The sequence below is a fragment of the Alligator mississippiensis genome, chromosome 1, assembly GCF_030867095.1.
Source record: "Alligator mississippiensis isolate rAllMis1 chromosome 1, rAllMis1, whole genome shotgun sequence".
Taxonomy (NCBI): Eukaryota; Metazoa; Chordata; order Crocodylia; family Alligatoridae; genus Alligator; species Alligator mississippiensis.
The window spans coordinates 466,214,295-466,227,531 of NC_081824.1; the positions used below are offsets into that span (position 1 = coordinate 466,214,295).

Below are 13,237 nucleotides of genomic sequence, written 5' to 3' on the forward strand. Positions count from 1 at the left end.
TAATAATGATGGCTTGTTCCCATTAACTTGCCTGGGCTTGGATCAGGCTCCAGCCAGTGCAAGGGCAAGTCTAAAAGTGACAAGAAATATTGTACCTAGATGTAAAACTGGAAGAGGGATAATGGGAGACAAAATACATTGCTACCTCTGGGATATGCCTGGACTCGTGGGATTAACACTCTTCCTTCACAAGACGACTTTGATTCCCCATGGTCAAGCCTTAGTTTCTATCTCCCCTACCGACATGCTCTTCTGATAAGAGAGCTCCCCGCTCCAGCGCTGGGTGGACGTGGGGTTTGGCACCGGTTCAGAGGAGGCCGCTGCGGACTCGTGCTGGTTCCTCCGTCCCGGACATGTTTCTCCCCGCTAGCGCGTCCCAGCGCTGGTCTGGTTGGGAGAGGAAAGCTCTGCTTGTCTCTGGGATGCAGTTAGCTATGGAGATGGGGGAGGGAGGATGTCAAGGTAATACTGTCCAGAAGGAGAACCGGTTCTAACAAGGTTCGTCATTGGCGCCATCTCTAGACCGGCCATCAAAATAATGACACTTCAGTAATTTGTGCTCTCCGATCATCTGTGTTATCAAACAGCCAAACTGAATTAGAGTTTCAGAGTGGGGACTCTCCTTGTTTTCTGATTCATGTCATGCTTCTGGTCTTTTGTTTCACAGGCTGCGGGGGACTGCAGAGCAAGCCTGGAGAAAGACATCTTTCTTGTCCTCAGGGATTTGACCCATGCTGGCGGGTTTTTGAAATCCTATCGGGCCTTCCTGCCACCAGGCCAAGTCTTGGACCTTCTCCTCAGCAGGTAAAAGCCAAGAGCTGTGGAGGAAGCTGTCATGGCCTTTAGAGGTGGGGCATTGCGAGAAATGATCTCAGATGATTTTGAAGAAGGCGTAATTAAGAAGCCAAATGATATGCATGTCTTTCTAACAAGCCTGAAAAAGTCAGTGTTTCAGTTGAAACTGGGTTGAAAATGCCTCCTCCCATCCCAGTACTTTCTCAAAGAAGGAGACTGAAAAGTAAAATGGACGGTTTGGTTCTTTACCAGAAAGGTAGGACAGCTGGAGGCAAGCAGTCCTCTGAACAGCTGGACACACTGCTGGAAAAACCAGGCGGTCACCAATCCAGGCGGTCACTGTCCCTCCACATAACTCTTTGCTCCGTCTGAGTCTTGAACAAGGGCTGGTGGCTTTCTGGAGCGGGGGTCAAATCGGTGTCCATTCACTCCTGAACATGGGTATCAGCTCATGGGATGACATGGATGAGATTGGGAGAGGTGAATGACCCTGGGATGATGTTGGACTCGGTGGGGTTTGTTCCCATGATGATCTGCTCTGTGCTGGGGAGGGGACAGAGCTGCCATCTGAGTCTTGAACAAGGGCTGGTGGCTTGGTAACAATAGGCGTCAGGTAGCCTAGTGCTGGCCACCGGACCGGGTCGACTGCCTGCCTCCAGACTATCAGGGCTAACCACTTCTCTTGAAAAAGGGGTTGCAGTGCTTTCAAAAACTTAGAAATAGATTTGGAATAATATTGCATTGATTTAGCACATTGCTGAAATCAACTATTTGAAGTTATACCAGATGGGATTAATGACTGTATATTTCTTTTGAATTGCTAATACTGGAAATGAGATTTATGAAAGAGCAAGTGGAGTGAAGAAGGGGTATTAGGAAGGGGAGAAAATACATGTTTGTCTCTTGGTGTATTGTATGTCACTCTGGGTGCCAGCTTACTTCAGAAGTGGTCCAATGAAATTTTGTGGGACTGCTCAGAGAAAAGATGAGCACGTCCATGGATAAAAGCATGCAGACTCTGGCCCTGTCAGCTTAGCCAGGCCTCTTTTTCTGCAAAGGTTGGGGTTGTTGTTGAACCCTGAAAGATGGAAGTCAACTTGAGTGCAGTAGCATCACTGGGGCAGGGAGAGAGCGGCATCTGCTCCAGGCGCTGGCTGCCAGGGGGCCAGAATCAATCCCCCTGGCCCTGCGTGTGCATGCATGCCTCTCCAAGGGCTCCTTACAAGGGCCCGATTCTGCTCCGGCACACTTGCACGCTCTGCTGATCCCAGTGGAGCTGTCGTGGCATAACTCAGAGAGGAATGTGGACCTTCGGGAAACGGAGTCTGCACGTTTGATATTTGCACGGCAGAGCCTTGCAGCTCGACTGCTTCCAGTATTTAAGATGACTCACTTAAAGCTCGCTCAGGTATCTCTTCATTTCACTGCATTTTGCTTTCTGTTGCTCACGTTCTTTTCCTCAGTTCCTCCATCTGTGTAATAGGGACAATGATAATTTTTTCCCTGCCCCACAAGATTGTTGAGACACAGCTGCTGTTTGTGAAGTCCTTTGACAGTCTCAGATGAAATGTTCCCTCCAAGGGCAAAGCCTTGGTACTACTACGGGCAGCGCTCGAACATGGTGCCCGTCACGTCGCAGACTGAAGTGTGCAGGGTGGGCAAGACTTCTTAGGCTGGAATTCAGCCGCACCAATTGCCATCCTCCCCGGCATCATGAACTTGGTAGACAATGTTAGACGGATGACATTATGAAGGGGTTGGGATGAAAGACAATGATGTTCTTCATCTTTTTTCTTTAACATAGTTTGAATAGAGAAATCTTGATGTTTCATTGTCTGGGCAAGGTTCTGACTTAGACCGTCTTACCCTTCTGACATAGACCGTTTTTTAAATAACTGTCGAAAATATCCATTTTGATATTTAGGCATGGACACCTGGAGATCCCAAGAGCAGCAGGAGTTGCCAGCCAGGCCAGACAAGAACTTGGGAAGTAAGTGTGGCTTTCTGCTGTACAGCAAAACCTCAGTCAGGATTCAGAGGATGTGGTAAACGTAATCAGCTCGCTCGCTCTCTCCTCTCCCTCTCCCTCTCCCTCTCTCTCTCTCTCTCCATCCATCCACATAGGCTGTATCTCTCTATCTGGCTCTATCTGTCTATCTATCTAGCTAGAAATCCAGATAGGTAGAGAGAGAGAGAGAGAGAGATACAGCCAGCCTTATTTGTATAAAGAAAGAATTAACTGTATGATGCCTACAGGAATTGCCAGACTGGGATGCTGCCGCAAAACTGAACAGATGTAGTCTTTTATTTGTGGATCAATCATTTCTGGGAGAGCAAACAAAGCATGCAACATTGCAAAACGTGGCCCAAATGTAGCAAGAAAAGTAGAAAGCGAGAAAAGCCAGGCGATTTGTGTTATGTAAAGGTTGGGTTTGGGGCAGGAAGTTCGTGTTTTGCCTGTGTCTCCTCTACTTGTTTGCCATAATACTGGACCAAATTGGAGGATGTTGATATAGCTAAAAAATAGTTATAATTGTCCTATATTTTGCATCTTGAGGATACAATTCAGTATTCATTCACTAGTTTGGATCAGTAATTAGGAATGGTAAAATGTGTGTCAGTGAGATCAGACCATGATTAGGTAAAACGGCACCCAGATCACAATTCCTTGCTGGCTCACAGCAGAAGGGATATATTCATCTACCTGATACAGGTTTGAATGACAAATATCACTGTGATAAAGCCTGACTATAACCGGATTTTGTCAATGTATTTGTTTTCAGCCCACTAGTCCTGCTCTTTACCATCTGGCTGCAGTACAAGTCAGAGGATTTTAGGGAGCCACCGAGTTTCAACACCTTGAAGAAACTGGTGGCATACCTAGAAAAAAACATGCCTGGCTCCGAGCAGTTACAAGAGGCAGGACAGCTCCTCGTTAAGTTTCAGCGGGAACTGTCGAAAATGAGAGCAAGTTGTATTTTTTCTCAAGCTATCACTGCCTAATCTCCCAAACCTCACTAAAGAATTGCATTTTGGGGCGTGAATGTTACCAACAGTTATATTGCCAGAGCCTAATCCTGATATCACTTACACAACAGGACCAGGCCCTGTAGACTTCCTGGGTTTTCTAGCTCTGTCCCCGGTGAATCCCTCCTGGGAGAGCAGGTCAAGAGTGGGTTGCAATACAAATCCGCAGGTGCAATCACAGGCCTGGTCGTGCGGATCGGAAACTGGGCACTTGGCATTTCGGAGAATTTGGTCAGCACGCAAGAGTGAGAGCAGCAGCCAAGAGGCAAACTGCCTTTGGATTTTCAGCACCTTCAAAGTATGCCAAAGCTGCCCTCCACCTAGTTCTCCCCTTTCAAAGAGGAAAATCTCATCAGACGTTACTGTGCTCTGACCCAAGGCAGCTTCAGGCAAAAGTCTTTTTGTCATGAAGCGTCTCTTGCTAGTGAGCACCATGGCACAGGAAGTGCGTGTGACTGTTTTGTCCTATTTGGGTGATGGGCTGCTGGCATCCAAGGACAGACTGAAAATTGACGTTACAGGTCAAAGACCTGCTGAAACAATGGTGAGTTGTGGCAATACAGGAATGCCATGGCCAGTGTCAAATGGACACATGGTCCTTAACCCAGTTAGAAACTTTCCTGAGGAAAATCACTTTCCAGGTATGCTTCTCAGACCTGGTGCAATGTGCTAATGTCTAGCTTTGGCACAGAAGTGAAAGGAAACGATATATGAAATAGAGGATACAAAAGCAAAGCAGGATTTCACCCCATAAACTTGACCGGGTGGATGTTCCAGACAGAAGGTGTGATTTTGAACTTGGGCACACCGCCAGATAAACTCAGGCATTTCAATGTGGAGAAAAGGCGCATTGCATACAACACAAATGCTTTTTTCTTCAGCCCCAAAAACATTCAGATCTCCAAGGTTGCTGATAGGTGTCTAATGAGGTTGTGTCCTGGGTTTGGTTCCAGTGGGCCAAGAAAATGTTCAGGTCTATGTTTCGATCCAACTGTTGTTCAAAGTGAGCACAAGTTCCCAGGGGTTTTGTTCTTGCATTTATTTCTTGTAGTCATATTTGAAAAAGGTTCTTAAACTTTGAGTAACAGACATCTCACTTGAATGGGAACGAAATGATCCAAATCTTGAAATAACGGAGAGTAATTACATTAAATTGTCTGTGCGCCAGGGAGTGCAGAGAGGGCGGGTCAGTGTCTCATTTGAGAGTGTGATAGGAACTGTTTGATAGCGATAACTTATTTTATGTGTCCATCGGGTTTGCTCGTGTTTATACAAAGCTGAACAACTTATTCTTTCAAAAGTTCATCATGCTTCTCCGTGAGCACATGTAAGACTCGGTGCCGAGTAATTGTTGTAAGGGATTTATTTAGTGAGGAACATGTAGACGGAGCTTTCTGTATGCAGCCTGAACTCTACAGACCCCCCACGAGGACTCTGTGCAGCCTCCACCCATGTAGATTAGACTACAAGGCTGGGACAATAGATATCCCAAAGGGCTCTGACAGACGTGCAGCTCCCCTGTCTAACTCATGGCACTTCACAGAAAACACCATGAGATAGACTGACTCTCTTGACCCAGGAGAAATTCGTTTCTGGGTCAGAAGAGTAGGAGATCAATCTTAACCTTGGAGCCAATCCAGCAAGGGAGGCTACAATTATACAGCCTCTCTCCCCTAACCCCCCGCCCCCCATCCCCTCCCAGGTGCAATGCTGTCTCAGGATGGGAGTGGGAGAAGGAAGGGGAGGGAAGACCATTCTGGGGTTTGCCCATCCTGCACTGGAGTGTGTGTGCGTGGGGGGTGTGGATTGGAGGCCCCCCACCTCTGGGGGAGGACGGGGTCCAATCTACCAGCCCAACCCTCCAGCACAGGCCGGGCAAACCCCACACAGATCTCCCTCCCCTCCCTTCCCCACATGGGTGTCTGGTGCCTCTTGAGCCAAGGGGGGGCACGTGTCCCCCTGATACCAGTCAGCAACCAGGGGGGGTCTTCCAACGGCCGATCCCACTGGTTAGGGGTAGTGGTGTCCCCCGGTGGCCAATCCTGCTGGCTGTGGGGGCCCCGATCTCAATCACCATAAAAGTGGCCACGCTGCTTCTGGAACTTGGTGACCACTTCCAGAAGCAGCGCGGCCATTTTAGCTGGCAGCCCTGCTCCCTGGCCAGCGCTCGCAGGGCGGGCATTGGTGCTCCCACCTGTTCCCCTGCCCACCGGCTACACAGGGAGCATGGCATGACAGGGAGTGCACCCCCGTGCATTCCCTACGTGTCGCCCCTGCTTCCCTGCTTCCATCCCATAGACTGCACCGGGAACAAGGCCAAGCTGCTTCAGCCCAGCCCTGCTCCTCGCGTGTCCTAACAGAAGTTAATGAAAGCACTTTGCATTGGAGCGCCTTAGTCTGCACCTTCATGTAATGAAGGTAATTTGTCAGACAATCAGGCATTTTTTAAAGTGCTCTGCAGCCATGCCCTAAGAAGGTAAGAGGAGTTCTAGAGAAGTGGGTTTTAAAGAAGGCTTTGGAAAAAAAGAGAAGTGTCGATGGAGTTAGACTCTGGGGGAAATGCCAGCAGAAAGGTAGAGGTTAAAACTTCTTGAACAGGATATGGAGTTGATTTTACTCCATAAAGTTAAGATAAAGAGAGAGAGAAGAGAGATTCCAGTTGTGGGGGAGAAGAATCAGAAAAGGAGGAGAGAGAGATGATATTTGTAAACAATTGTTATCAAATTTCATTTCTGTGGCTTATTTTCATAAAATGTCCACATGTAACTAAGACTGGTACAGCCATTTTCACTCGCCTCATTTAGCTCCAAATAAATTGGTGTATCTAGGCCAGCCCAGGGACCATCCCGAGGACCAGGCGGGGGACAAGCCCGAGGAACAGCCTGAGGACCAACAGGGGGACCGGCCCAAGGGCCAGTCCAGGGACCTGCCCTGGGGCCAGCCCGGGGACCAGCTGGGAGACCAGCCTGGGGACCAGCCTGAGGTCCAGCCCGGGGACCTTCCTGAAGACCAGCCCAGGGTCCTACCTCGGGAAAAAGGTATGGTCTAGAACCTTTTGTTCCAAGTATTCAATATGAAAAGGGTGTGAGGAATTGCCGATATTTGTATTATAAGTGAAAAGTGAATTTCCACATCCACTGTTTACTCCTGTCCCCCAGAAAACTGTTCATAGCTGTGACCAAACACAAGTGCATGGCTGTGTCATATTGAATGTAATAGTTTGAATGCTTGTAAAAGCTGCCCATTATCCAGTTTAGAAAAAGGCAAGGTTCATTTTCTTATCTAGGTTCATTGTTTTACCTGGCCTTACAACGAACGTGCTTAAAGTCTTGGCTCCTCTAGGTCTTACCTTTAACAAGTTATCCTAAGGACCAGAAAACTGACCCTTAAGCAAACATTGCGAGAGATCAAAACCCTCGAGGCCTTTTGAAAGGGGGTTGAAAGGTCACTGCAGCAGTATGGAAAATCTTCCAAAGCAAAATTTAAGATAAACTAAATAGTCAGTGGACAATTTCCGTTGCAGAAGACAAATTGACCGCCTAGCAAAAACCTGTGGAGTAAGATCCGAGCCCAAATTAGGAATAGTGACAGGTTTGGGTAGGAGGGACCCAAAACGGCAACTCACCCAATAAAAACTGTAACATACAGTCCCAATTTGGAGGTAACCTCACTTGCAGAACAACGAAGGAAGAATCGCAAGCGTAGGCCGGATCAGACTGGTCACCTGAACCACCCTCTCCGTGAACAAGAACAACTGTTCACGCTGAAGCCGTGGAGCGCCCGAGTGGGACTGAAGGAAGGGGACTTAGTCCTATCAGTATTGAGGCCAACCCATTGAATCGTACTGCTGAGGCCAACCCACTGAACCGTACTGCTGAGGCCAGCCCATTGAATTGTACTACTGAGGAATGAAACCATATTTAGGTGATTGGCTTCTTGGAATTGTAGGATTTGAAGTATAATATAGTAATCAATTTTCTGGTTCAAATTATATAGTTAGTTGTAATTGTAATTGTTTTAAAGAAGTGCATTCAGAGTATTGTTCCTTATACATATAGTTATCGTGTTTTTGATGTTTATGGTATTTCTTAAAATAAAATTGTGTTGCATAAATTGTGAAATCAACCTTCTCAGAGCATAAAGTACTATCTGTGATTTGCCTCATGGTATGGCTTCAAGTTCCTCATTAATAGCAATGCTTGTGTTAGGGGTCGTACGCTGAAGCCATGGCTCCTTCCCTTAAAAGCAGCTTTCCCCTGAGCAACGCACAAGCAAAACAGCCCCTGTACGGCGGGGGTACACTGGCACGCGCATTTTGGAGCGAGCGGTTAAGAGTCAAGGGGGTCTCTTTCAAATCATGGAAGTGGAGAGCAAATCTTGAATATAACAAATTCAGTGTAATGGCAATGTTTATTTTCCCCGCTTGCTGCTCCGGTGCAGCACGGCTGAGCGCCTCGCTGGACCTTTCGGTTTCAACACGAGAGAAGCGGCAGACCCGGCTGAGGGCAGTGTCGCTTCGCAGCCTCCTTACAGACACGCGCCGCTGCGCTGTGCTTGTCTTTTCGAACCGTCACTGGTTACCTTCCCGCTTCCGTGATGAACTCTAGTCTAGAGAGAGGCGAGGCCGCAAGTTTGGCAGGAGCCGACATCTGAACAGCTCCCCAACACGGGCCAGCTTTCAGCTGCAGCAGTCCTGTCCCGTCGCACCGCAGCAACCGGGGTTTCCACAGCAGCGACTCAGCCAGCAGCCTCCCATCTTTCTAGCTCAAGAGCAACCCCCCTCAGAAAACACTCGTTTCACTCCAATTTTTGACTTGGAAAAAAAAAATGTTCTTGCTACGAAGCACGGGGACAATCCCGACGGCTCAGACCGATTTGAACTGAGCTCCCACACGACAGCCCAGGTCAGGAACTGCGCGTGCAGCGCTGACATGGCACCCACCCCGAGCGTGGCACCCCTGGGCGCTGCGCACCCTGCTGCAGCATCAAACCCGAGTAAAAATTGGCTTCAGGAATCCGGCCCTAAGGTTAGCGGGTCCCAAAGAGCCTGGCCCTGTCCCGACCATGGCACCAGGCTCTGGCAGCCACGTCTTCTGGCTGCGTTTCACCCCCGCGTGACGTGTGCTGGGACTGAGAAAGGCGCCTTCCCCCCCAGCACAGCCGCGCCGCGGCAGCAGGGCTGGGGACACTCGGGTGCTGGGGACACACTGCACCGCTCCGTCTGCATGCCTGAACCCGCCCCGTGCCCAGCGCCCGCGGAGCACAACCCCGCAACCGCCCGCAACGCACTCCCCCGACCGCGTGGCGGATAAGGGCGGCCTACAGTCATATTTAAAAGCTCTCAGCCCTGACGGACGTCCGCCATACTCAATCAGCTGCTGCGACGCGCAGCGCCTGTCCACCAATGAACGCCGGTATGAAAGAAGCAGCGCCCGCCCTTTCCCTGGCCCTGGCCCCGCCCCCGCCCCGCCGGCCCGGGGGGCGTGGCCTGGGCGAGGGCGCGCCCGCGACGTGCCGGGGAGGCGCAGTGCGGAGCGGCTGTGTTGGCCCGCGGAGCTCCGGCCCGGGGGGCGTGGCCTGGGCGAGGGCGCGCCTGCGCCGTGCGCGGGACCCGCAGTGCGGGAGCGGCCGCGGAGGAGCGCGGGGCTCTGTCTCGGGGGCGGGGCGCAGCTCCGGGCTCGGGCAGCGGCTCAGGATGCGCCCGGGGAGGCAGCGCGGAGCTGCCCGCCCGCCCACACGGCGCTGCACGTGCCCCGAGCCGGCGTGCGGGAGCCCCGGAGCCGCCTGCTCCTTCCCTCCCGACCCCAGTCCCAAAAAGCCCGGGAGCCCCCTCCTCTGCTCCTCCGGGTGCTTAGTGTTACCTTTTACACGTGGCTATTCACTAATTAAACTACGTTTACATATTACTAATTATTTCTCATTCTAGCGGTGCATGATCATCATGACGTTAATAAGATGATTTTTAACATTATTATCATAACATTAGTGAAATGATTTTTAAAATCTGTTAGGCTTGCAAAATGCGCTCTGCATATCCAGCTTCTTTTAAAACAGTTGAATGGGCGCTAGAAACCCGGCTGGGCTGGGCATCAGCTGATCGTTATTGTTGCAGTACTGCTATATCATAATTATTCTTTATATAGTATTGTCATTACTGTGACTGGCTATATAGTATTCTTGTTTTTGAAAGTCGGTGTGTTTCCTGCACTGGATGGAGGTGAACAACTTCTTTTCTTTTCCCCTTCCCTTTTCTTCGGTTAACTCTGAGTCTGGGTCACCCGCTGCAATTCGCCCTCCATGCATTTCTTGGTTGTTGGGGGTGAGATTTTGGGGAGGTAAAAATCCTTTTAAAAATAAATAAATCTCAGGCTGCTTTTTTGGGGGCTGAGGAGAAGCCCAAAGCTGCCTGCGGGGCCCCGGTTCCTCCATCCCGCCTACCAGGCTGAAGGTGGTTGCGTATTCCCAGTTCCTTTTTCAATGCTAATCTAGACCCAATCAAAGCTTGTTGTTAATGAATTACACATTTTAAATAGAATTTCATTACATATTGGCTAACAAATACGTAAAATAATATTCTGTATCAAATATAGAGCCCTAAATAAAGGTCAGATTAGGATGGGATTATGGGGCAAAATACTTCTTGGGCCACCCCAAACTGCCTGTTGGCGCCACAGGGGACTGTCCCAGAGCACCTTGACCACAGCATTGCCTGGCCCAAAGTGCGGCTTGGCCGTGCTGGCTGCCAGCTGACACCCCCCAGCCCCTGTACTAAGTATACGGGCGTGAGTTAGGAACTAGTTTTTGGGCTGAGATTATAGCCAGAAATCCTTCTTGGGCCACCCCATGACAGACCTGTGTGCCATCGGGGACTCTGCTGGACGTCTCTCACCGGTCTTGCCCGACCCAAAACATGGCTTGCCCGTGATAGACTGCGAACTGACAGCATGCCAGCTTCTGTGCTGAGTATATGGCCCCAAATAGGGACCTGGATTTAGGGCTGGGATCACAGCTAGAAATCCTTCTTGGGCCAGCCCACGCCATGCCTCTGTGGCACATGGGACTCTCCTGGTTATCTCTGCAGAGTCCTGCCCGTCCCAGGAAACGGTTTGGCTGTGCCAGGCTGCCAGCTGATCGTCCACCCAGACGCCACCAACTACAGGGGTCTGAATAAAGAACTGGGATTTGGGCTGGGATTAGAGATGGAAATGCTTGTTGGGCCACCCCACGCTATCACTCTGGTACCAGTGGACTCCCCTGGACATCCCTGACCACAGCTTGCCTAGCCCAACTCGTGGTTTGGCCCTGCCAGGATGCCAGCGGACAGCTCCCCCCAGCCACGGTACTAAGTATGTGGGTTTGAGTAAGGAACTGGATCCTGGGCTGGGATTATGGTTGGAAATCTGTTTTGGGCCACCTCACAGCATGTCCCTGTTGCACCAGGGGACTCTCCTGGTCATCCCTGACTGGAGCCATAGTACTTGGGGGTGGAAGGGACCTAAACAGCTCATCAGGTCCGACTCCCTCCCTCGAGCAGGAATGGTTGCCAGGATCATATCACCCCAGCCAAATATCTGCCCAGCCTCCTCTTGAAGATGCCCAAGGTAGGAGAGTACCACCTCCTTGGGAGCCCATTCCAGAGCCTGGCAGCCCTAAGTGTGAAGTAATGTTTCCTGGTGTCCAGCCTGAACCTTTTCTCTAATAATTGGAGGGTGTTATTCCTAGTAACCCTGGGGGGAACAGAGCTTCCCCCAATTCTCTCCAGTCCCCCGTGGTGAGTTTGTACACTGCCACCAGATCCCCTCTCAGCCTTCTCTTGTGGAGGCTGAATAAGTTCAGGCCTTCTAGCCTCTCTTTGTACGGCCTGCCCTGCTGCCCCATGAAAAGTGGAGATGCTGGGGATTGAACCCAGGACCTCATACATGCAAAGCATGTGCTCTACCACTGAGCTACATCCCCTTGCTGTCCTGCCTGACTGAAGACATGGTTTGGCTGTGCCAGGCCCAGAACTGACAGCCTCCACAAATACTGTCCTAAGTATATGGGCTTGAATATGGAACTGGGTTTTGGGCTGGGTTGATGACAGGAAATCCTCCTTGGACCACCCCACACCATGCCTCTGGCACTGGATACTATCCCACACCCCCCAACCAGAGTCTCACCTGGCCCAAAGTGCAGTTTTTGCGTGCCAAGCTGCCAACTGACAGCCCCCCATGCCCACTGTACTCAGTACATGGACCCAAATAAGGACCTGGTTTTGGACTGGGGTTATGGCTGGAAATACTGTTTGGGCCAGTTCCCCCATCCCCACTGTACTAAGTAGACAGGCTCAAGGAAGGAATTTCTTGTGGGCTGGGATTAGAGATGGAAATCCTTCTCGGGCCACCCCACACCATGCCTCTATGGCACCGGGGGACTCTCCCGGACACCACTGACTAGTCTGGCCCAGACCAGAGCCTGGTTTCTTCATGCCAGGCTGCCAACTAACAGCCCCCCATTCCCATGCTACTAAGTATACATGCTTGACTAAGGACCCAGCATTTGGGCTGAGATAACAGACTGAATTGATGACCAGTGTCTTGCCTGGCGCAGGTGGTGTGAGGTGGCCCAAAATGGATTTCCAGCCAGAATCCCAGCTGTTACCAGATTTGCCTGTCACTTTGGGGTGTGCTCATTTATTAGGGGTACATTTCTAGGGTCTCTGCAATTCTATCAATGTGCTGCTTGTGTTACTTGTGTTTCTATATGGAGCTGTATTTCTGCCTTCTGCAAGTGCTCACCCCCAATGGAGCTATCTTGCAGGACTCCGTTTCAGTGGGGCTGGGTTCCTCCAAATCAGTCAAGTGCGCGCGCGCACACACACACACACACACACACACTAACATGACACGCCTGACCTGGCCGGGTTTGTCAGCATGTACAGGCTGACACCTTCATGTGCCAGGAATCAGTTCATTAAGGTAACACTACACTGCAGTCAGACACCAGCACTCAGTGAACAGAATCCCTCTGAATGCGGCTGGGTGTCCAGCTGACACCCTCACGGGCCAGCTTTCAGTTCATTAGGGCACGCCTAAGCCAAAGTGGGTCCATCAGCCTATACAAGCTGATCCCCTTATGTGTGTCAAACTCAGCACGTCCCAATCTTTTGCCCTAACTGTCCTACTAGTGGTAGCCTCTTGATGAGTGGACCCCGCAGTATTTCTGGGCTTCACAGGGATCTTTGGCTTAGGTAAAAGAAGCGTTGCTGCAGAGCAAGTGGGGAAGGGAAGTAGAGAAGGAAAAATACACCTGGTTACCACCAGTTTGACTATAAAAGTTATTTATTGTGAAGCATATGAAATTTATAATGGTACTAGTAGTAATAGACATGCAAGGGAAAACAAACAAAACAATTACAATATTACCCTGGCTTAAT

General features: G+C 50.3%; 1 long non-coding RNA gene and 1 other non-coding gene across 2 annotated transcripts; both read right to left on the minus strand.

Moving 5' to 3' along the window:
- Positions 1 to 8,199: 8,199 nt before the first annotated feature.
- Positions 8,200 to 9,351, minus strand: LOC132248631 (uncharacterized). The gene is made up of 2 exons (XR_009459942.1): positions 9,190 to 9,351; positions 8,200 to 8,635 (listed from the first exon to the last, which is right to left on the minus strand). It is a non-coding gene; the product is annotated as an uncharacterized LOC132248631 (long non-coding RNA).
- Positions 9,352 to 11,706: 2,355 nt separating this feature from the next.
- TRNAA-UGC (transfer RNA alanine (anticodon UGC)) lies at positions 11,707 to 11,778 on the minus strand. The gene has a single exon. It is a non-coding gene; the product is annotated as a tRNA-Ala (tRNA).
- Positions 11,779 to 13,237: the final 1,459 nt, after the last annotated feature.